Below are 20,938 nucleotides of genomic sequence, written 5' to 3'. Positions count from 1 at the left end.
GCATCTTTTTACTGTACACTTAAATTATTTTGGATTTTGTGATCCAGTTTTCAGTAGAAACTTGTCTGCATACTAGAGTATTCAAACCAGACAAGAAATTTCTACCACTAACTTTAATTTCAGGAAGCAGGAACTCTAGGTGCAGATTAAAGTCTTGACTTAGCTGTTTTGAACTGGGATAGTGCAGTTCTGGCAAGTGTTTGGGCTGTGAAGTGGTATATAGAGTAGTCCCATTACTCAGGCCAACAAGCCATTAGTCACATTAGTTACAGAGCTTCTATTCAGAGTTTGATCTGTCTCTTATGTTTTTCAGGGATATCCATAACTTTGAGTTGTGCTTTATGAACAAGGAAAGGGGCCTAACAACTCGCCTGAAAGGGTGGTAAGACTTGTCAAAATTTCCTTTATATATTTTTATTTCTCTTATTAACTACACGTGTTCATGTCTATTAAATCTAAAAAGCAGAATTATTACTAATTTAGTCCTTCTTGCTATTTACTGTTCCAGACAGTCTCACAATTGTCATTCTTTAGCCAACAAAAAAGTGATGAAAGACTAAATTCATTTTATAGTAATAGTCTTTAGTGGCCTTTTTCTCAAACAGTTGGACTATTGAACTGAGTACGGTTAAAATATGCAAGAGTGTGAATTAGTCTGCTTGGAATAGCAAACCACCATATAAACCCAAATGTCTGTATAACCAAAATGTAGAATAATTAACTGCATGTAATGTAACTAATAATAAAGCTTCCAAAACTTTATAATAGACCTTTTGAAACTGTTCTGTTCTGCTGCTGTCCTGCTTTTAGACAAGAGGTGAGCTGGCTTCTTACCTCCTAACTGCCTGCTCTCAGCCACTCTCCGTTTTGTGTTCAGTTGTACCATTAGACTTCATTTGAGGTTGTTCTCTGAGCTCTCTGTGCAGGAATCGGTGGCACATGAATGTAACACAGGTATAAATTCAGTGGTTGTTTACTTGTGTGATGGGATGTATGGCTTTCTGCAGCATTTGACCCTTCTGCTAACTTACTGATTTTAAGTGAAGGGCCCTATTCAAAACAGTACAGCCAGCACAGTCAAAAGACCAAGCAATGACTTGGGAAGTCATTCCTGAGATAACTAACCAGACAGAAGTTTTCTTACCTGAGGAAAACCTATCTATGTTGGGATAAAGGAACATAATTTTAAAAGTTGGTCTTTTAAATGACTAAAACCAGAAGACAGCTGTACTTGCTAAATGAATAAAATGGATTGAATAATTAAAACTTTTGAAAGCCTGGATTTTTTAATATAATTTCTTTTAATAGTCTCTTTCTAACTTTGTTTGGAAAGTAGAATTTCGGGTGAAAGATGGGAATACAGTTTACACAGTACAAGCAAAACTGACAGTTACTGCTTCTAATATCCTAAACAGTACAGAAGAGGTGGGAGATTTCTTAGGAGATTTTTCACTGTAACAGTCATGTGGAGGTGAAATTTATAGCATTTAGAACAAAGGAAAATAATTGTAGGGTTGAAACGGAATAATGTGACAGGAACTAGGAGGAGTCATCTCCTACCAAACAGCCTCACTACTTGTTCAAAATTAGGAAAAAAGTAGCAGGCAAATGAGATGCTGTTTGTGGGTACATGAGCATCCTATTACTATTCTGCAGCATATTTGTGAAGTAAAGGAATGTACAACTTTGAAAATGTTCCTGCTTCTTCTGTACTGAAGAAACAGTAGTAATTGTGCTATCATTACCAAAGATACTTTTTACAGAGTTCATGACTAAGACTGATTTGCTTGTTTCAAAGTGAGGTATGCTCTGTATACATTTTAAAGAGTATGTCACCCTTAATGGGGAGTGCCATACATTTTCAGAATGATGGTGCTTTCAATTTATTGCTTGTCAGCCCTGAAGAATGCTGGTTAGTTCCTTTACAAGTGCAACTCATTGCCTGAGACTGCTCACTTATAGAACAATTTTAGGTTTATTTTGATTGGTTGTTGGTTTGTGGCTTTTAATGATAAAATACAATTGCATTTTTTTGTGATAGATGTCTTGGTGGAAAATCTGAGAAGTTGGAGCCATTTGGAACTGCTCTTGCTCCCACTGAGGTCAGCAGTAGAATTTCTGTGGCTTTCAGTGGGAGTAACGTTATACTGTCTGAATGTGAAGACTTCCTTTTCTTTCAAAAACCACTTATAATAGTCTGCTATAGCTAGGGTTACATGAAAACTAAGTACCTATTGTACTACTAGATTATGGAAAAAAAGATATTTCCTAAGTGGGAGAAAGAAGTTTTAACCCTTTCTGTTATGCCAGCATTTATTATTTTTTAATACCTACAGCTCTGAAAATCATTGCACCATAAAAATTGGTTATCTATAATTATTTTGCTTATATCATCCAGGGTGTTTTACTATATTGTATGCAGGAGTAGGTCTAAAAAGACAGAGTGCCTTCTCAGAGGGCAAGAAGGATGAATACTTATTGAAGTAATGGTAGCCATGGCCTAAATTCTACAATTACAAATGTTACTGATTGTCTAAACAGGGAATCTAGGTTAGAGTGAAAGCATGCAATTTTGTGAATAGATGTAAAGTTTTCACAACTGTGCATTAGTTCTCAACTCTTAATAAAAGCTTAATATAATATTATTAGTGGCATTTTCATGGATGTCATTTAAGAAAAAGATTTTTCAAAGGTGAACATTTCAACAAGTGAGGTACTGCATTAGCTGTGCAATAACTTTAATTAAGAATTTCTTTTTTTTTTTTTCTTTTTTTTTTCCCCTTCTCCTCTAGGAAGATGCTATTACAAGTGAATTTGGTATAAAAGCTTCTAGCCAATGGTTGCCCAGAAATAATTTGTGAAACATTAAAAACAACTGCCTTTTCAGAAATGAATACCAAGTAGATATTTCCAGAACTGTGGTTGTAGCATTTAAATGGTCCTTTGTGATTGTAATGTGCAAAATGGAGTTGACTTGATTTGAAACTTCTTCCAAGCTGCTAGATTTTGGACCTGAGCCATCCAGAACATGCGTTTTTTATCTATTATAAACATTTTTTTCCCTGTAATTAATTTTTTTCCCCTAATTCATTGCTCGTAGATTAATGTCTCCTTATTTTGGGTTTCTGTCATCTTTTCTGGAACAATCAAGAATGATGCATTAGTCTCGTTTAATTGATGGATTGCTCTAGATTAATCAAACTCCTACTTAATATGCTTGATATTTCTTGTAAGCAAGCTATTTTTAAAAAAATTGTCTGTAGGTAAGTTTATAATAAAGTTAAGTCTTGGCCATGTCAGATTCTTTGTCATGCTTGCAAGGTGCAAGGCCCAAATACTCAACTGACCAAAAGATAGCATTTTGGTTTATAAACATTTGCAACATAAACAAGCCTGAGTTAAGAAATTTTAGAAAGGAATTTCCCTTCCATGTAGTGTATATTATATGTAGATGTTAATTAGTGATTTTTGATATGTAGTTCTTGGAAATTATTTCCATCTGCTTTATCTGACGCCAAGTTTATTTATCTTGAATTTGAACTTTTACTATTGTCTCTGCATGACATGGTTTACAAACTAAATCTGATGACTTAGTGTTGTATGCCTGAGAATTTACCTTTACCTGATTATCTTTAGTTAATGATCATGTAAGCCTTCCAGAATTGCTGATGAGTCCTAATTTTGCCTTTGTTATTATTCACGCAATTCTAGTGCCTTTGGTGGTGTTGAATGGATTTAAAAAGGAATGTTGGATTCTTACGTACGATATGCATGGATTTAATTTCATGTATTTCTGATAGTGTCTTTTGGAATCTTAATTAGGAATTATAAAGTGAATGGTTACTTGTTTGAAAGAGTGGGGAATTCACCTTGGTGCTGCTTATGACCTGGCGTGGTTAATTGATGATCATGTGGCCCAGGCAGCTGAAGAGTTGAACTCCTTCTGTTAACCTGTGTGAGGCCCAGGTTGCAAGCCACTGTGATGTTGGAAGCTGGTGCCCTACATGCTTAGGTCTCCTCCTACTGATGGTGATGGTAATAAGAGCCAACCTGGTACTCTACAGCAGTGGTGCAATAGGCTATTTTCTTTCCTCCAGTTCACCGTTTAGCCAACTATGCACTAACGGAAGATAGGTTGTATTACTACACATAATATTTGATGGCTTGATCAGGTAGGGTTTAATAAATTATAATTCACGCTAGGGAGCATCGGAACTACTGGAATACTGATTTATGAAAACAGGCAGGCTTGCTTTTTTTTTTTGTAGGGTGTAGTTAATCAATTTCTTGATGTAGCACATAGAACCTGCTTATGAGCAAAATGTCTTGCAAGAGTACTTACCTGTCTGAAGTAGAATTTTATTGAATTGCCTGGATAAGGTTGACCTTAGAAGTGGACCTTCATGTAGCTGAAGCCTGTATGATACTACATTATGTGCCTACTTGCTTTCTACTTCATGGCCCAGAGAAAACTTGCTTCATCTGAAATGCATTAGTATTCAAAATTTGTATGCTTTTCTAGATGCCAAAGACTGATCATCTGTAGACAGTATATTCATGTGGAAACAAGCTAGTGTACACCTATCAAAAGAAGTCGTACATCTTTGCACACCTTAGTGTTGAAAACAAACATGTAACTTCTGATCCTTAAGATCTAACTGTGAGTGCTTCGCTTTGATTAAACATACAGTGTAACTAACTCCTCTGTGATATCTTCGCTGGCATATTCCCTGAAGCCGTACTGAATTTCCCTATGTGGATCCAATAGGGAGATTAAAAGTTTAGGATTTAATCTGTACTTCCATAGCAAAAGTCATGGTAGGCCTTCTTAGTATTCGTTCAGTGTTCTTGGAGACATCTCTGGCAATACTGGAGTAATATTGGCATGGTCTATTAAAACTACAGTGAATAAAACTTTAAGACCCAATCTCTTGATTTACATTTCTTACAGCAACATCTAATAGAATCATCAAGGCATAAATGTTAGACAAATTTTCTCCTTTTAGATCCATTAAAGCCCCTTCCAAGCAGATAAAAGAAACTTCGATGATGAAAAGAATTAAACAATAAATATAAAGCATTATCTTAGAAATACCTTACCATACCTGTTCCTTAGTATGCTCCCCCTCCGAAACATATGCTCTTTAGTTAACTTTAAATTGCAGAACAGATACAGCTGCATTTGAAATGCAGCCATTTTCAACTGCTGCACTATGCCATGGTGACTGCTTTTAATTGTTGTTTCTTTCTTCAGGTGTTAAAAGGTATACTTTATAAAAGAGGACAGGCAATTTTATTTGGCCTTTGCTACTTTCTTGATTTCTTGTAATTCCAGTATTATTCTCCATTGGAAACTTTCCAGTTATGCTTTAGAAAAAGCTTTATGGTAAGCACTGATTAAATATTGCCTTTTTTTTTTTTTCCCCTTTAAAGCTATATATGTTGTATACATATTGGTGCTGTTGGCTTCAATAGGGATGTTCATAGAACAAGTCTTCCAAAAATGACTTGCCAGCTTTGCAGTAGAAACTTGTTGAAAATTGTCAATAAGAATTTTGCTAGACCCTTTTTCCTTGTACAACTTAAGTAAAGGGTCTTCCTGTTAAAAACCTGATGACTTTGCTAAATTTTGAAATAGGCTCTTAAAATACCTGAATAGTAATGTCAAAAGCATTAAACTCTAATAAATCAATCACCTTTGCCTTTTACATTTAAAGCTTAATTTTCCCTCCATCTGGAGGGTTATGCTTGAACAACTGCGGAGATGCATTTGTCCCATGACGGTTCTGGCAGAGATTGTTTCCCTGAAACAGCGCATTCAGAAACAGAAGGAAAATACTCCCTGATATGTCTCAGAAGCTGAAAGCATTGCTTGTTCCTCCTCTCCTTCCTGACTGGAATTCCAGTAGTGGTTGCAGCTTTAGCATCGCCCACATCAGTAGAAAGGGAGACTTTTGTTTCTTTCAACTGCCACCTACCATTGCAAAGCTGGATCTCGTGCATTTTTGATTGAGGATATGAAGGCATATTTGTCTCATTAAAATGATCATTAGCATATTCTTCCATTGACATTATCTTCAACATGTTCCTTCTTCTAATTAAATTGTAGCCTATTGTATGGTAATTCTTTTGCTTTCCTGAAGTGTTTTTTTCTCCTTAAGATAGCTGTAGAGAATCAGAATTGATAGATAGTTACCTCAATGAGCTGCATGAGAGAAGATTGAATTCATAATGCTGTAATGGATTGCAGCACTTCTTGTTTTGAGAATTACTTCCCTTGGCACTAGGCATTTGTGAAAATATCTGCTGGTATTTTTTTTCAAGTTTTACTATTTACATGTATGGGATGTTATTTTTGGCACAAAGATGTAACGATTTATTTGGTGACAAAGATAAAATTTTCAGCATTCTTGGAGGAAGTTTAGATTTGGTTTGGTAGTTACACGTCACTTTCTGGGTATTTATAGATACAGGGGGCAGCACAAAGGCTAGATGCTTTCCAGTGTGTGTTAATGCAATAGTTTGTCGTTCAAGAAGATTTTTAAGGAGCTGGTGTGGAAATACATTTGAAAACAGCCTTGTCACACATGTCATCACGGTCAGAAGGGAGAGACAGCAGAGACTTCAACATTTCAACTAAGGTTTTGTGAAAGGAGTGTAGAATGTTAGTGTTTGCTAACTAGTAAACTAGACTCTTCACACCTCTTGAACAGTCCTGCAGTAGAGATGACTCAGTTTCTCCTGTTGCATGAAATGTTTAGCTCACACTGCTGTTTGGGACTTGAACATTGAACTTGCAGTTCATAACTTGCATACTTCATAAAACCCGCTGATGATGGATTATGAATCTGAAGTGTTAAAAGTGGTATCAGATGAAAGCCTGGAGCGTGGAAGAACCCCCAAGTGAGGTTGGGAGTGTGGTGTCTGTACTTGGAAGTACTCTAATTGTTGATGTAATGGAGAACAGAGATTAATTCACCCTCTGTGTTTATAGACAACGGAGGCTTTTTTGACAGGGCCGTAGTGCTTTGGAAAGGACCTCTTGCAACTGTAGTATTGACTTTATCATGCTTTGCTACAATCAGCTCTGAAGAAATGAGAACAGCTGGTTTCATGTTACAGCAATTCAGTAGTATGTGGTGAATACCAGCTCATTCCTTTGAGTGGCTTGGAACACCTTTTAATTTCAAATAAACATCAGCTTAAAGATACTTACTTTGCTGAGCATTGGACCTGATTAACACCATCAGAACATGTTTCTCTGTTTAGTAATTTAAGCTTATTACTTACAGTTTTGGGAAACTGCCATGTGTGTTGGTAGCACTCAATTGTTAATTAAAAAAATTACATAATATCCATCAGTTAGACTAATATTAGGGCCCTAGATCTGGATGTATACAGCCTTATCAAAAGCAGACTTTGTATAATAATCTTTGTGTGCCAGTGACATTGCAGGATAAATGCTGCTTTGTGTTCATTTTGTAACCAAGAAAAGCTTCACTGATTTATTGGATATATTCCAGACTTAAACCACTGCAAAAGCATACTACTACTGTGTAAACACTTCCTGCCAGCAGGTGGAAATACATATACAACTCATCCATTGACTTATTTCTCTCTTTCACTGCCTGATGTCTCTCCCAGTTGCTGAAGCTGAAGGTTTGTGAAAATCCTATTTAAGGTTTGGAATATAATGGATCTTGCTGTGCCAAAATTTGCAAGTTAGCTCTTTTATGGATGCCTACTGCTCTTGGACCTGTCAGGTGTTCCATCTCTGTGCTGTAGCATTATCACAGAACCTTCTTACATAGTCATGTATTAAATAAAAATCATTAATTGTTTCAAATAAACATAAGCCATATCATCTGTAGAAATAAAAGTGGATAGAAAAGAAGTAATTATTTTTTTAAGTATTAGAGGCTGATATTTTCCTGTCTAAAATACTTACCAGCAGTAATGATGCTCAGAAGAATCAAAGGAATAAAATGCAAAAGGGAATTGTGCCATCTAGAACCAGAGGAACAGGTGATCATGGGATCTGTCTGATGTTAGGAAATTTGAACTATGTATTGAGGCAGATTAGGAAAGGAGCTTACTTTGCAAAGGTGAGACTCATAGCTGCATATATTCCTTCTTGTTTGCCCTCCTGTTGTCAATGCAGTTACCATTCTAGGACTTACCTGTGAGTGGAAGATAGATCCTGAAGAAGGTAGTGCCAAAACCTGAAACTAATAAACTGTTCCTGGGTAGTTCTGTGGTCATGCATAATTCTTCTCTAAACAGCATGAGGGTAAAGTATCTTTTACTAAAGGGAAAGAAATATGTATAGCGCTGTCTATATGGGAAAGTTACTTTGTCTATATATGGGAAAGTAACTATGAAATAAGCTAGGATGTGAATTTATATTCTTTCACTGTTCACTGGACTTTACATTCTTCTGTGAGAGTTAAAGATAAGGACAGTTTTGAAGATTGAAAAGACCAGCTTGTGCTTTTTTGGGGGGTTAAGAATGTCATGGAGGGAAAAAAAACTCACTGCCTTCCTGATGTAGAGAAGGTTGTAGGTATTTGTATGGAGTTTTTGTGAGGAGGCATTGTCCACAATTTGTGTTAGTTGTAGCAGTAATAGTGGAAAAAGTGTATGGGTACTTTTGGGGAACAAAAAGTTGCTACTGTTTAACAAATGATAAAATTATCTTTCTCTGTAAGTTTTCATCTCTTTCCATGCCAATACTTCCTTAATTTTCAGGAGCCAAAGAGTTTAATTCCTAAATTTTTCAGTTGGTTCAAGTGAGCAGAGTTACTGCTGCCTGATTGTCAGGTTCTGTTTTATTTGGTGTATGTGATAGCAGTGGACTGGATAATATTTGACCAAAACACCTTCCTTTTCAGTGAAGCTATTATGCAAGTGCATACAGTCAAGATAAAGGAAAATGCACTTTACAGAGTAGTGAATGTTCTGGCAATCCTTTAGTCCTAGAAATGTGATGGGAAGAGTGGCGTTACCCTCGCTTGTTGTTAATCATTATTCTCTCCACTGAAATTTGACTCTTTTAGCAGTGATTTAGAAGAAATAAGGAGCTTTTACAGAGATGACTACAGGCAAAATTATCTATAATAACATTACTGCAAAACTTAACTTGTTTTGATCTATAGATCCTGAATTAACTGCTTATAGTAAATGGGTGCTATTCTTCTTTTTGCTATTATCTTCAGAAACTGTTTTCAGAAAATGCATGGGCTAGCAGTCATTACATGTGATCTCTTTAACAGAAACTGGAGAGTCCAGACTTTCTGAAAGATAGGAGTATCAGAATAATGTGCTATAATACCCACTACAGGTAATCAAAAGCTGTAAACTATGGCTAAGATATCTATTGTCTATTGTTTCTGAAATAGTTTTCTTTGGTATGCATTTGTTCATTTGGCCTTGGATCTGTTGTATTGCGGTAAATATACTTGTGTTGTAGTACTAGTCACATGTAAGGATGATCTTTGCCAATGAAGTTTGTAGTTAACACAAAGCTTATCCAGCTTTTTCATGGCGATCTTGGCTATTTGGAATTCAGAACTAGTCATGCCATCTTGGCACAGTAGGACACATTTAATTGAAAATAACTTTGTGGAAGCAATTTTTACTTGTTAGAGCTTACATAAGATCGGAATTGGATCCTAGCTTTGTATTTAAGGTTGACGTTTCCATGCTATTTCTATTACTATATAAATATTATATAGGAAAGAGTTGCTATTATTTATTATGGTATGATGGAAAGTCAGGTTTTCAGGTCCAACAGAGTTGCGGGATAATCAGCTTGACAAGGCACGAGGTGAGATACCTTGGATCCAGTTCTTAAGTACTAAAAGCTTGGTTGGTCCCTGAGGAAGACAGTAGTTAAGTCAAGAGCAGGAGAAGACATCTTAGGGGCGTTGATACTTGATGTTCAGATGAAGGCAAACTTTAGAAAGGAATTTGGAAGACTGTTCTTTGAAGTGTGTGTCTGGATGATGGTGGAAGCAAGGGATGGAATAGTACATGTCTGGACTTACTCACAAAATGGCTAGAAAACCTGTTTATTTTTATAAGGAGTGGTGAGGCTTGCAATACTTATGCCATTCAGTTTGTATTAAAGAAATAAAGCAAACATGCTGGATTTTGAAGCTGACAGGCTGATTTATTTATTGTCTTTAATCCCAGAAGATACCAATGTGAATTCTCAAATTTGGGAGAGCTTGCTTGTATATGTGTCATGTTAGGCAACTTTCAGGCTGAGCAAATTACTGACTGTACGTGACAGGGTACATAATTTTTCAGGGGTGGAAGGAAAGAGTTACATACAAACTAGAGACTGTGGAGTCTTTACTCACAATGGAATTTGTCAGGCAGACACACATGTGCAGTGGAATTGTTCACACTTGCTAATGGCTAATTGACCACCTTACAGCTCAGCTTAAATAGGAAAGCTTTTGCCTTCCTTTTGTCTGTATAACACAACTAGAGGAGAGGGCACTACTGCATCACCTGGTGCATTTGGTGTGTTATGGAGAGCTGATCACACCCTGCTTAACTTGTGAGAACAGACAGCTCACAGCATAACACTTTTTTTAAATTTTTTTTTTTTCCCCTTTTTTTCTTTCCTGCTTGGTAAATATTACAGCTATTTCTTTTTTTCCTGAAAGAAACACAGAATTTTTTCTCTGTACCCTTCTGATCAAGAGATAAAAAGGGCTTCTTTCCTAGTATACCACAATTAAATATGAAAAGGTTATCTAGCCTTTCTAAGGAAACTCATTTAAAAAGAAAGGAATAAGAATATTTTCTCTCATTTTTCTGAATAATAATGTGCACAGATTACATTTTGCATCTTGGTCCAAAATCCAATCAGTTCTTTTTATTTCTGAAAATAATGTAATTCCTTGGCATTTTGGAGAAGACAGCACTAGGAAACCAGTATGTATGGATTTTTATTCTTTTTTTTTTTTGAAGCAAGTTATTTCGGTGTAATGAATTAGAAGCCCATCCTCAGTCAGAAACACTTGATCAAATGTGATATAAATAACCAGACTGCATTAAAGACTGTGACTAAAATTGTAAATTTTAACATGATTCATCCAAAACTATACGTGTAAAATACAGTAGAAAAATTTTTGTCTTGGTCCACTAAAGTCAAGTTAATTGGAAGAAGGGCAGTGCAGGAGAGAGTGGCATTTTGTTTTGACATATTATGACCACAGGGTATTTCAGAATAGTTTGAGTTTGTTAAAAGGCAAATTTTGCTGGAAGGGATAAATGCGGGATTGTGTTTGTCAATTTATAATAGGAGTGGGATTTCATTAGCACTACTATTCATTGGTGTTGTGGGAGGAAGAGTAAAATAGATTCTCATTGACTTAAAATGTCACTGTCAATTCTAGCTGCTGGAATTCTCTGCAGTTTGTTGGCTGAATATATGAAAGAAAACAGGACTAGGGTCAGCCCCATTCTCTCTAATTAGGATCCTTGGGTTTTTTTGTGGGCTTACATGTTTGGGTTTTTGTTGTTGTTGTAGTTGGATAACATTGAGCTTTTGTCTTTTCTAATAACACCCAGGCACTCTTTGCTTTCTGATAGTGCTTCATTTTTATTTCTGTAATGCAAACTGTCCTCTCAATTGTAGAAGCATAATTTGTTGTGCCTGTACTTCATACCTTTCTCTCTCTGATCTCTTGTAAAGTGCTTGACATTTCTTCGCTTGGTCTATCCAACATAATGTTTACATGATTTTCTTGTCCAACTGCTCACTGTCCTTTCTTCAGTGTTTCTCTCAAGCTTTGGTTTATTCTCTCCTTTAAAGAGTTGCACAACAAATCTGTGTTTCCCTTTTCTCTCTTCACATTCATTCCATCTTCTGCTCTGTCTTTCTAAGCTTTGTTCCTTGTCACAAATTTCAGTATAGTCCTTACAGGGTATAATTTGAAATCAAAGTCTGCATACTGGTGGAAAGATATATGTGGTTAGTCTTAGCTTTGGCTTAAACAGAAGAATTACCATCTCTGCCAGTTCCAAACACATAGAAATTGCAAGCTGGCTACTAGATCCTAAACTTTTTGGAATGAGATGTTTTGGGACTTTTTTGTTTTTTGGGGTTTTGGTTGGGTTTTGTTTTTTTTTTTTTAATAAGAAATACTTGGTAAAGATTACTGAAAAATACTGTCCTCCCTGCTCAAAGTGGCAGATTATATTGATCATGGAATTCTGCTAGTACTTATCAACAGCCTTGAGTGAAAGTTCTGTATGAGCGTGCAGTAAAGTGATTTTAAACCAAAGCAAATTAAATCAGAAATACCTGTTGTTAATCTCACATTCAGAAATAGCACATTAGCTGAAAATCACTCTTGGCATCTTCTGACTTTCTGCCCCCTTAATTTGTGAAGATAAAGTATCATTCTCCTGCCATCATTTTCTGTATCTTAAAAAAGAAAATTGTGTAAGGAAGGCCTTTCATTTATAGATGACCAATCTTCCCACCAAACTTTGTCTGTAATAACTGCATTTTTATTTCCTGATTGTTTTTAAACTTGCGGAGTAAATGTTTACATTCCTTCTCCCAATAACCCCAGAGGAAATTATATTACCTGGAAAGGATGGATTGCTTGTTCTGTTATTTTTAAAGTCAGTATCAATCACTGATATTCAGCGCAAGTATTGAAGACCTCAGCTTTACAGATCTTTGGGGAAAAATGAAGTGCCCCTTAAAACACTTGGGCACTAGTTCCTCCTTGATTCAGAGAGAAGAGTTTCATGTCTTTATAGTAGCAGTTATTAATGGTAGTGTGTTAGACAGGAGGTTTTATTTCTTTAATTCCAAACCAGCATATGTTAGACATAAACAATTAAAAATACAAGTATTGTTAATCCTTTACGACTGTTTTATAGTAGGTAAAGTCTAGCACTCCCTGTTTTAAATATGGCTTTAGATGAACTACTGCTTCTCAAAATATTTCCACTTATCTCTGAAGTCATAATTATGGCATTCACTGTATTTGAATATAATTGCTGCACTTTGCATTCTGTTCAAGTCATGGAATTTAAGTAAGGAATTAATCTCAGCTATTGCTTTTCTTGCCTACTGGAACCTACATTTTGGACCCCATCTCCTTTGGTTTTTATCAGTTATAGTGTAATGTTTCTAATGAGGCTGTCTCATATGTGTAGAGTATTACTCTAAGATGGAAAGAGACATTTACAAAATAATAAACAAATACCATGTACATGGTTGCGAGGCTTACCCTTATCAGGTGCACAGACACTTCTGGATACAGCAACTGCAACAGCTCCATGTTAATCCTGTTATAGACAAATTTTCCTAAATTATTCTACCTCGTTAAGAAATTAAATGGTGTGATCTACAAAATGAGAAAAATACTATCTCTACATAACAAGACTTAATTGATACTTGTCAAGTGTTTGAGGTGCTCTGCTTTGCAGAAGGTGTTGCTGGGTAGTTACAAATATTTGTTCTACTGGATGCAGTATCAGTGAGTAGAACAGATGAGTAATAAAGGCATGCATCTTTAACATGTCTGAAAAGAATTAAAACTCACAAAGAAGAAATTGGAATGTTGAGAGACTTGTGCTCCTGGTAGATGAAGACCTTACGAAGCAATTTTGGAAGCCTGGTAAGTGCACTAAACTACAGATGCATTAGCATGTTCACTGTATACTGCCAATCACACTGAAATTGGGATGAAACTTTGAAGTAATGATGTAACTATATAATAATTACTCTGTGTGCTTTTTTAGTGTGTGACCTTTTGATGGGAAGGAGTTGCACATACGCACTCTGAAGTCGATATCCTCAATTTGGAATTAATTAGAAAGGACTTGCTAAGCCCAGTCCTTTTCTGTCACAACCATGATGCTTTATATATTTAAATGTATTAAGCTTCCTCCTAAAAAATAATTAGTGTTTGTGTTTTGTTCCTCTTTATTTGATTTGGAGATGCTTTCAGGATGTTGTTTCTCTGATGGGTAGAATCATCCTGATTTCCACCAAAACTAATAGCACAAATAGCTCCTCTTTTCAAAGCAGTAGACTAATGACTCTGAAATAAGAACATTAGTGAGAACTTTAATGGAACCTGATGACACTTAACCTTGTTGTCCCCGTCACCTTCTCTTTTCCTTGTCTCTGTTGAAGAAGAGATATTGAATTTTGGGAGAACTTGCTTACAATAATAACCTTCTCTCTTGCTACTTCCCCATATGACCTGCAATGTTGAGAACACTCCTTTGATGCTGGTGAGCCATCTCTGGTGCTCTCTGCTTTGCTCTGCAGTGACATTCTTGCTGCACACACGGAAGAGAAGAATGTGCAAATCAAAGGCAGTGCAACAGAGGATTGGGCCTTAGACCTTTGTGGAGCATTACCAGCTCTACCCACTAGTTAGCCCAGGGAAGAGAAAGGCTAAGCATATGCTGAGCACAAACCACTTTGAGGCTCTCTACATTTTTTCTCCTCTTTATCAGTCTTTTCACTGGGGTACTCTGAAGGTTCTCAGTCTTTGGAAATTATTTCCGTCTGCAGCCTTGCTCCTGAGCAATGTAGTAATATCAGAGTCCAATTTAGCAGTATTTCTTCAAGAGCTTGGGTCCTTGACTGATTTGTAGAGGACAAATGAAAAGAGCGATTGCAAATGGGTTTCTGTGCTATTAGAGTTCTAAACAGGCTTTGTTCTTGGCTGTGTGTCAGATTATAACTCAAGGGGAGACGGGTGGGCTGTGAACTTTAACAAGATTTAAATACTTAAGTGCAGGGTCAAGTATTCATATCAGTGGGTGTCTTAAACTGGTCTCAGAGTGCTCAGTAATAATAATTTTCTTTAATATTTTTAGGTAGCACTGAAAGTGGTAATTGAATAGCAAGTGTTTTGAGTTCCTACATTCTTCATCAGCTTTCCCTACAATTTACCTGTATCATAATTTCACTATAGAACCTTAGGTTTGGATTAATTTTATAAAGCATAGTGACAGGTCGTTGTGCTGTGGGGAAGACTTGTATCTAATATAACAATACCTGCACAAAGAACTGGTAAGCCAGAGAATGAACCGAGCTAGGAGAGGAAGAGGTTGTTATTGTTAAGGTCTGTTAAAAAGAACTTTTCAAGGACAGACATTAGCATACAACTTCTTTCCCCCTGTGAACTCTTTGTTTCCACCATTATTCAGCTATTTTAGGGTCTTTCATCAGTGCATAACTAATCAACAGAAAGGGAATGATTAGCTTGTGGACGCTATCCTGTAGCTCCTTGAGCTCTGCAGCCTCTCTTCCTGTACACATATGTAGACTTCACCTCTTTTGGAGCCACCAGTTCCACCATACTGCAGTGTTTGCCGTTTTCATCAATGATAGTCCTATAGGTCTTTAAGCATTTTCTTTATTCCTCTCAGGTGTGCAGAAAGTGGTAGGCTTAAATTGACTTTGGCAAGAAGCCATAATAGATGGATGCAAGAAGGCTGTCATCTACTAGTACAGACTAGTGGTTTCTAGATGTGAAATCCATACCCTGATCCTTTGCTTCACCTGCTATTTCAATGGCCCTGCTTCAGTTTAGTCTACCACTGAAGTATATTTGCTTTGTTGTTTACAGTTGGTTCTCTCATCTCTAGAATATATATCTGAGCAAAATGATATTATAACAAAGGAACCATATGTTGCTATGGGAATCTGTGCCTTGGACTTACCAGAACTGTGGCTGATTTATGACTTGGTGTGGGGATAACTGCCTGGTCTCTTCATTTTTCTAGTATTTCACATATGAAAAGGAAATATTGCCCGCTATTAAAGAAGTGGGCTCATCAAAGAGAAAAGATAATTACAAATCAACATTAACATTCTTCTCTGAGGATAGCTAGTTGCAAGAATTCGGAAGGAACAGCAGAATGGAAAGGTTTAAGAATTTAAAGTATCAGTATCTCTGACCTCCTGTTTGAGCATCAAGCCTGCCTTGTATAAGAAAAGCTATTTATAAATTGCTGCTCTGTTAAACGTGTACAGAATTTTACGACGCATAAGTTGGGAAACAGAGCCAGCAAAGGGACTTAGCAGAGTGATGAATGGATGACAGGGTGCAAGACTGAAACTTTGTTTTATTCATGGATTGTGAGGTCAAGAAGAAGAACTGCTGGGAAAGGCTGGCACTTGAAGGAGAAAGACACAGAACCCAAGAGAGAAAGAATCCAGTAATCTGAGAATTATCAAGGCACATTGTCACGCTTTTTGGCAGTTACAACTCCAGGTAGTAGCTTTTTATTTTTACTTTGCTACATTTTCATGAGTATTTTTAGTCTTTTTCCCAGCTATAATTGCACCACTGTCAACAGCTGCTTCCAGTGTCACAGCCCTAATCCTCCTAAATCTCAGTAATTTATTCCCTTAGATTTTAAGCAACAGGTAAGAAGAGGTTTGGGGTTTTCCCCCTTTTGTTCTGACACCCTCCGCACAATTATACTGTGGAGAGTATGTGATCAAGCAACCGAAAATCGTAATCTCGATCTGGGGCCTAGCTAGAAGTTCATTAATCTGTTCAGCTGGTTGTCACTGCTCAAAAGACTGTTAGAGACTGATAACTCATTAAACTGCCATTTAATGCTATTGGTCATGCAGGTATTCCTCAGCAGAATGCAGTTAATGCAACTTAATTGCAAACAGATGAGTCAAGTTAAGGTCACTAGGTTGCAATTATTCTTTGTAGTATTGTCACAGGATATGTTCAACATGCAGGTGCATTTTATATCCTCAAATACCACAGAATAAAACAAATCAAAACAAGGCTAGAGTAGAACTGTTTTAGACCAAGTAATGAAATCTGATTTCCACTTGGTTTTTATTCCTTTCATAAATTTGTAAGGTCTTCATGTATTTAATTTAAAATTGGCAGATAGATTGTTTAAAGATACGTGGTTGCACTTCAAAACGCATGGTTTTTCTATCTTTTATGTGTTCTCTATGTCTTGCATTTGTAAGGATTTCTCCCAAAAAACATTGAAAAGGAAATTAAGAGGCACTCGATAATCATTACAAAGAGAAGAATTCCTTTACCTGGTAGGAAATGAGAAGATATATCCTGGTTATTTTTACATTAGCAATGGCCTTGAGTTTTCTTCCAGTACTTGGTGGGTTAGTTTCTTAAATAGGTAGTGTAAAGGACTTTTATGTTTGAGGAAGCTGCAGCACTTCTTCTTTCATGTAGAAATCACAAGAGATTCACTTTTGAAAGCCCCTGTGTCTTGACATACCCATGATATTGTAACCTTGTAATGCTGTAATTTGATATAAAAAAAAGGCAAGTAGTATTAAATAAAAAAAAAAAAAGAAAATATTTGGTTGCGATTCTTTATAAATTAAATATATGTGACTGTGCCTGCAGTATTGCTTTTGGTCTAATTTGTGTGTTGCAGAGTAACAGTAAGTATTTGTTGGCCAGATTTCATCCTGCTTTTGGCCACCAGTGTTTCTGAAGGCCTCTTCGGAACATGAAGAAAGTGGGTTGAAAGTGGATTCATTCTTTTCTTTAACATCTTTTACAGTAGCATGATATTTTTCAGGGAATGGCCTATTGCTGCTCAAGCTTGCAGTATGTCTCTGATGAGCCGTTAGGTTAGGAATAGGTGAGTGGGAGAGCCTTGGATCTGTAGCAATTATTCAATAGACTGCACGCTGCTAGCAGACCACTTACACACTCCAGTTCTCTAGAATTGCTTTGCATGCTGACTGGTGTACTAGGAAAACTAGTTATGCTGTATGAAATGCTTTTCTCAGCCCTACCTTTGTCCTTGCAGCTATCCAGTAATATAGTGTATATCTTAGTCTGCTAATGTTACTTACATGTTGAGCCAAAATGTTACAGGCTTGTTTGGTGTATCTGTCCTCACTGGTTGAACTAAGGTCCTTCACTGTACAGTAAGTATTTTGATTTTTATGCCATAGCAAATGTACTTTAAGGGGGATATTAAAGTTTGTTTGCACTGATAATAATACCTTATGCTTGGAATAACATGAATGTCTGTTCTGCAAATAATTGCAAGTACAGCCTGCATGCTAAGCAAAATGCAAGGGGAGCATGATGATTGTTTTGTGAATGATTCAAGATCTTAACTTTTAAGTTAAGGAACTGTTTGTTCTATTTTAAAATTATATCTTTGAAAGAGAAGATCTGTCATGGTTTTTTCCAATAGAAATAACTTGACACTTGTCTTCTAAACTTAGTCAATGATGTTTCTTTTAAGGAAGCACATTTTCACTAGATAATTATTTTATATGGATATTTTCTGGATAAAGATAATATGTATCAAAAATTTATTATGATAGTATCTGAATCAGAAATGACTTTGCCGTAACTCTAGATGGAATTTGTTAAGTTAACTGTAAGAACCAATGTTTTGGCTTCCAAATTAAGCAAATATTGCTTTGGCAATTTGAAGCAGTAAATGTGAAATCCCATGCAATTTTTAGACACTTTTCAGAGTAGGAAAACATTTTAACTTGGAATAGGACTGTGTTTAGGATAGTTAATAACAGCATCTTTTGGAAATGCTACAAAGATGGCATTGCTTGTTTCCACATACCACAGTTGGCTCACGAAGTAGCATATTTTCTCTTCAGTGCTTTCCCTGATGTTATTTCCTCCCTGATATGTTGACGGTTGAATCAATCCCTAAAAGTAGAGTACTCATGTTGAGAAGCTAAGGATGCACGGGAAAGAAGCTTAGTGTAAATACTGGTGTTGGTTTATATACCAGTTGGTTTGACATACTGTAGTAGTGGTGCTGCACTATGATCGGCCAAAATGATGGAATGAAGATACTTTATTCCTTTAGCATCTGTTACTTTGTGCTTTCTGTATATGAAATTTTTAGGAAAATTAGAGGACATGCACATTGTGCATGTGACTTGAAACATGAAGTGGGAAGGATAGTACATGATGTCTTATATAGGGCTCTGGGAAGGAAGCAAATTACATACCTGCCTGAAAATAAAAGGCTCACTAACATGGTGTTTAATGTGTTTTCCTAAGAAAGCAATTACATATTTTAATCCTGAAGTCTATGAAATACATGCATAACATGTATCACTTTTGTATACATTGATTTGCTTTTCTCTGGAATTGGCAAATTAGACTTGCTTTGGACCAAAGCCAAGTAATACATGAGGCAATTTCATGCCTTGTGAATTATTGAAGAGAATGTTTGGTACGTAAAACTTGTCTTCATTTTGCTGGCTTCCCTCCCATTTCTCTTAATCCCTTTGGGAATCTTGGTTTAAACTGTCTTCCAGAGGTTCAACAATTTCTAAAGGCTGGGTAACCATTCCAGTGGAATGGAAGGAATTTTAAATATGATCTCCCTTTCCCCTTACATTTGTCCCTTTTTGGATTGCAGTCTCCTTATTGCTAATTCCAAAGAGTAAGTATGCTAGATTGCAAAATATGCTTTGATCAGTGGTCAACCCTGTCACAACAATTACTGTCTAAACTTGGGATCAGAGGATGCTCAAGGCAATAATTTAATTTTTTTTTCCCTGTATCTCTGCAATAAATTTATGAAAGATATTATGATCTGTTTTTTTACTAAAGCATGTGTTTCTCTTTTGTTTGTACAGTCTGATGAGGTTAGTTACAGGGCAGGAGTGCTGGTTTTCTGCTGTAACAGCAGCATAAGTGAGGAAGACAGACAAACAAGTAAACTTTCCATGTAATCATGGTGTTGGAATAGAGTATACCTCAAACAGATTTGGTCAAATGTGAACTTTTATAATAAATTTGGGCTGGACTTTGTTGGACACAAGTCCAATGAACTACATGAATTTATTGTGAGATGAGGCTATATACAGGGGTGATTTTTAAGAGCACTAAAGATGCCTATTACACTTAACTTAAAGGCTTTTTTTTTTTTTTTTTTTAATGGTATGATACCTCTCCTTTTATTTCTATCTTTGGACTTTGCCAATGTCTGAAATAGCATCTATTTTAAATGGGAGGAGATATGCAAAGAGGTACTGAAACCATAATTTGTTAACCTCTTGGGAATTCATGGGGATATAAGTATAAATACAGAAAATCTGTTAGAGCATTTTAAAGCCTACAAAACCACAATTTTAATAGATAGAAATTATATATGTTGATTTTCAGTGTCACTCATAGGTAAATATTTTTCCCTCTTTCCAGATACTTGTTACCTAACAAATTGAATGTATTGATCATATTTTAAGAAGTGAAGGTTCAGATTTTTCTTTATTACTCAGAATGCTGCATGGAAACACAAATGAGATGGGCTTTGTTTATTTAAAAGAACTACAAATCGTATTAAAATGCTTACCATCTAGACAAGTTTGTATAGCAGTTTTTACTTTTCCCCCGTACGAGGTGATTTGTGTAATCCCTATTACTGATACGCTGTAGAAAGTTTAATAATAGTACAGTTTTATTACTGCATAAATCTCAGTTATGGCAACATAAATCTCATGTGACAAACTTGAGACACCATCACATTAATTGTATCCTTCTATTGACTTCAGCTGAGTCATGTCCAGATTCTTTGACAAAATTAAATATGAAGAAATGCAAAGAGGCTGCTTGTCAGTTATGTCTGTACAGAAAAAGCTCAAATGACTTAAAATAGGGCGTAACAGTGCTAATGCTTCCTGGAGAGAAGACAGAGGTATAGATATTGATAAGTTTGACTCTCTTATGATTATGAAGTCCTCATCCACACTTCTCATGTAACCAGCTTTAATGTAGAAACAAAAGAATCTAGTATAATATTAACCATAGTAGTTGAGATTAATATGTTGTAGCAGGGAATCCTGGCAAGATGACCTGGAAGACAGGGGAAAAATGACATTTGTTCTGGTAGCATAAACTCATCAATCCAAACCTGGATCTCTTCTCAGTATGGGTTACTG

General features: G+C 36.2%; 1 protein-coding gene across 9 annotated transcripts in view; it reads left to right on the top strand.

Annotated features, from left to right (window-relative positions):
* ARVCF (ARVCF delta catenin family member) overlaps positions 1-20,938 on the top strand; it is a 297,786-nt gene that overhangs the window by 29,595 nt on the left and 247,253 nt on the right. For 7 of the 9 annotated variants that reach the window (XM_049806997.1, XM_049807006.1, XM_049806998.1 and 4 more), the window contains one exon: positions 314-382. The exons of the other annotated variants lie outside the window; for them this stretch is intronic. The gene's annotated coding sequence lies outside the window, so the exon portion shown is untranslated. The remainder of the gene's footprint in view (positions 1-313; positions 383-20,938) is intronic. 9 annotated transcript variants of the gene reach the window in all.

The sequence above is a fragment of the Accipiter gentilis genome, chromosome 7 (genome assembly GCF_929443795.1).
Source record: "Accipiter gentilis chromosome 7, bAccGen1.1, whole genome shotgun sequence".
Taxonomy (NCBI): domain Eukaryota; kingdom Metazoa; phylum Chordata; class Aves; order Accipitriformes; family Accipitridae; genus Astur; species Astur gentilis.
The sequence above is the reverse complement of the archived record's forward strand: the minus strand, read 5'-3'. Positions and strand labels throughout refer to the sequence as shown.